The sequence below is a fragment of the Vicugna pacos genome, chromosome 23, assembly GCF_048564905.1.
Source record: "Vicugna pacos chromosome 23, VicPac4, whole genome shotgun sequence".
NCBI lineage: Eukaryota > Metazoa > Chordata > Mammalia > Artiodactyla > Camelidae > Vicugna > Vicugna pacos.
The window spans coordinates 4,987,857-4,992,652 of NC_133009.1; positions in this window are offsets into that span (position 1 = coordinate 4,987,857).

The window sequence follows — 4,796 nt, forward strand, 5'->3', positions numbered from 1 at the left end:
TTGCTTTTATGAAAGACTTGCATTAGTATCTGTTTTTCCTAACCCAAAGAAATCCAAAGAAGATTTTGGGAGTTTGAGATTTGCACATACTAGCTACTGTATTTAAAATAGATAAACAAGTTTCTACTGCATAGCACAGGGAACTATATTCAATATCTTGTAGTAACCTATAATGAAAAAGAAGATGAAAAGGAATATATATATGTATATGTATGGCTGAAACATAATGCTGTACACCAGAAACTGACACCACATTGTAAATTGCAATAGTAAAAAAAAGAATATAATGAGAGGGGCAAAAAATAAAAATTAAAAAAATTTTTTAAAATTCTTTCATCAACTCTTTGTTCATTATGAGGTACAGCTCATACAGGAAAGACAAGATGACTTGGTTTTTTTTTCCCCTTTATTTACATTTTCAGAATAACGAATGTTTTTCAACTTACTGCCATTTTTTAACTGCTCAAATCCCCCCACTTTTAGCCAGTGGGCACCCTTTCAAGTTAGTTCCTGTAAACTTTTGGCTTGACTTCAATGCAAAGAGATGTTCCGGGCCCATTTTCCCATAGTCCTGACTCCTTGCAGTGTGCCCACGTGTCTGTTGTAAATGAAAATATTTCCTAGTACATGGGGGCAGGGGTTAAAGAGAAAGAGAGAGGGAGGGAGAGGCTCTGAATGAACCCTTTTCACCTTTGGGACCCAAGGCCCATCCTGAGGGAGCTGACATGGGGAATCTGGGTCTAATGAACATCCATTGCCACTGGAAACAATTTGTCTTTCTTTTCTTTGATTTCATTTTAATTTTTTCAAAATGGAAATATCTTCAGGATTTTTCTTCTTATAAAATACATGAAATACCCTCCGTGAACTTCTTCTTCAGAGAGAAGCATTACAATGAATTTGAAATTGTCCTATCCTATGCAGGCTTTTTTCTTTTCTTTCTTTCTTTCTTTCTTTCTTTCTTTCTTTCTTTCTTTCTTTCTTTCTTTCTTTCTTTCTTTCTTTCTTTCTTTCTTTCTTTTTTTTTGGTTGGTTGGTTTTGCGGGGGAGGTACTGGGGACTGAACCCAGGACCTCATGCATGCTAAGCACATACTGTACCACTGAGTTATATCCTCCCCTCCAAGACATTTTTCTTTGCATATATAAACAGAGATGGCTGTTGGTAAGGAAAACTTTTTCTTTCTACAAAAAAAGGAACTGTGCTACTTAAGCTCATCTCTAAACTGCTCCTCATTTAACAGTAGATTTCATGTCAGTACAGACCGCTCATTCCTTCTAACATCAGTACTGTGTCCATTTATTTATCAAACTCTCTCCTAATGAACATTAGGCTCATTTGGGGTTTAATTCAATCCAGTTCAATAAATATTTGTTGCATGCCAGGTGCTAAGCAGGGCCCTCTAAGAACTGTAAGACATCTAGGGCAGGCCCTGTTTATCCCATTCAACAGCAGGGGTCATGGAAAACACAGCAGGCTTACAGTAGGTAACTTGGATCCACATCTGTGCTCCACCCTCATCTATCTGGTGACCTCAGCTAGTCACTTCATGTCTCTGAGTTATTTTCCCCAACAGAGCTGTTGGGAAAAGTCAATAAGCTTACCTGGATGGAAGCCCTTGGCTCAAAATGTTAGCTTCAGAAATAAAAGCAAAAATAAACAAATGGGACCTAGTTAAACTTACAAGCTTTTGCCCAGCAAAGGAAAACGTAAGTAAAACAAAACAACCAGCTATGGAATGGGAGAAAATATTTGTAAAAGATGCAAAGGTTTAATTTCTAGAATATATAAATAGCTCATACAATTTAACAACAACAACAACAAAAACCCAAACCAAAAATGGGCAGAAACCAAAACAAGAAATTCTCCAGTGAAGACATGTGGCTGGCCAATCAGCGCATGAAGAAATGCCCGATATCGCTAACTATCAGAGGAATGCAAATCAAAACTACAAGAAGGTATCATCTCACACCAGTCAGAGTGACCGTCATTCAAAAGTCCACAAACAATAAATGTTGGAGAGGGTGTGGAGAAAAAGGAACCCTCCTGCACTGTTGGTGGGGATGTAGTTTGGTGCATCCATTATGGAAAACAGTATGGAGATTCCTCAAAAAACTAAAAATAGACTTACTATATGATCCAGCAACCCCACTCCTGAGCTTATATCTGGAGAGAATTCTAATTTGAAAAGATACATGCACCCCAATGTTCATAGCAGCACTATTTACAATAGCCAATGGAAACAACCTAAATGTCCATTGACAGATGATTGGATAAAGAAGTTGTGTTAGATTTATACAATGGAATACTACTCAGTGACAAAAACGAGTGAAATAATGCCATTTGCAGCAACATGAATGGACCTGGAGATTGTCATTCCAAGTGAAGTACGACACAAAGAGAAGGAAAAATACCATATGATGTCACTCATATGTGGAATCTCAGAAGAAAAGAAAAGAAAAGAAGAAAGAAGATACTAATGAACTCATCTACAAAATAGAGACAGACTCGCAAACATAGTAAACAATCTTATAGTTATGGGGGAAAGAGTGTGGGAAGGGATAAATTCGGGAGTTTGAGATTTACAAATGTTAACCACTATAGATAAAAATACATTAAAAAAACAAATTTCTTTTGTATAGCAGAGGGAACTGTATTCAATATCGTGTAATAACCTTTAATGAAAAAGAATATGAAAACGAATATATATGTGTATATATATATACACATGACTGGGACATTGTGCTGTACCTGAGAAATGGGTGCATTGTAACTGACTGTATTTCACTAAAAAATAAAAAATGTTAGCTTCCCTTTGCTCTAAGTATCAGGATCCAAGTAGATGACGGCTACATACATACCTACACATTTTTGTTTTGTTTTTACTTTTTTTACCTTTATATATGCATGTATTTTAAACTAAATTATCGCTTTCAGAGTGAGTTCAGAACAACCCGAGCCGAATGCGCTCTCAAAGTAGCACAGCGGACACAGGGTTTGTGTGGGGTGGGGGGCCACTGCCACTCACTAGGGAGCATCCTTGCAGGCTTTGCCCTCAAGGCTGATTCTCACAGGGCTGGCTACCTGATGTGCCAGCCTGATGCTTGCGGCCCAGAAGCCTGAGTGGCGGAGGCTGGAGTGTGAAGTGGTGCCTCTGTCACACCTGTAGGAAGTGAAAGCACGCTGGGTCCCGAGGCTGCCCTAACCAGGCTCTGTTCTGAGCATGCTGGCCCCTCAAGGCAGAAGTGATGCGTTCAGTCAGGGTGGACTGAACCCCTGCTGCCTGAGTAAACCTACTTAGCCCTAAGAGCTACTCTGAGTTTTCCAAAACTGACCTTGGCTCTTTGGGACCTTCCCATCAGAGGCATTAGCTCTGAAATCCAGGACCCTGTCCAGCCTCCCATGTCTGATACTAGGTCACAGCCTCTCAGGGGTGGGCCAAGAGCTTTGGCGAAGCTTCCCCCTGCCCTGGGAGTTGTTAACGGAGGCTGTTTGCATTTCCAAGGGGCTGTGGTAACCGAGTACCACACACTGAGTGGCTTAAGACAACGGGTATCTATTGTCTCACAGTTCTGGAGGCTAGAAGACCAAGATCAATGTGTCACGAGGCCATGCTCCCTCTGAAACCGTAAGGGAGAATCCTTCCTCACCTACGCAGGCTGCCGGTGGCGGCCGGAATCCTTGGCATCCTTTGGCTTGCAGCTGCAGTCTACGATCTCTGCCTCCTGTCCCTGTGTGTTTCTGTCTCTTCCCTCTTATAAGGACACCAGGGCCCACCTTACTCTGGTATGACCTCATCTCAATTTTAATTGCATCTTCAACAACCCTGTTTCCAAACAAGCTCGTCCTCAGGTACATGGGTACAGACCTCAACGTATCTTTTAGGAGAACACAATTCAACCCAGAATTTTTTTGCTAACTAACTGCTCTTATATTTGACTTTTGGCTTCTTAAGTTCCTTTTAAGAGTTTTGTTGCTTGTTTTTTTTCTTCTCTTTCCCTTCCCTCATGACAAATCTGTAAATTAGGCAAAGTGGCTTTATTACCCTGTTTTCTCAATGGGGAAATTGGAGTATAAAACAATGAAATGATTTGTCAAAAGTAGAGATGAAAGTAGAATCTATGTCTTCTGCCTCCCTGTTGAGCAGAGGTAAGACACCAGAGAAAATATACTTCTGATTCCATTTATATACTTTTCAAACACAGGTCACAGTAATCAATGATGTTAGAAGTCACTATCCTTGGGGGGGGCCCACTGCTTCTAATTTATAGTCCTCCCCCCGCCGGGTAGCTGCCAATTCAGGATATCTCAAAGGAATAAAAGGATGAAAGGTAGATTCTAGCCAGTTCCGCTAACAATGTTTACTTGTTAAAACAGAAATGTACATGGTGCTGAAAAGTTAATGGTTGCTGATCCGAAAAAGGACCCAAACAACTTCCTCTTGTGTGTTCCACGTATGGAAATAAGACCCTGCCAAGAGGAGTCTAGAGAACCTGCTATGGTGGGGGGGGGCATCACTTCCTTTGAGGAATTGCCCCTGTCCTGTTCTAAGTCCTTGTAGCCTTTCCTGATGGGCTAACGGTCCTGGGTTCCTGTCACCGGCACCGCCGACATTGCAGGGGAGGAGCCAGGCCTCAGTTCACACCTGTCAGACTCTCTCCTGGGAAAGCAAATCCTGAGTGGGACCACAGGGCGGGTGGGTGCCTGGAGCTGAGTCGTGCCTGCCAGGCACACAAAGAGAGAGCTCCCAAGCTCCCAGTGCCAAGCTCGCCCGGGCTACCCTGCCTCTGTCCTTC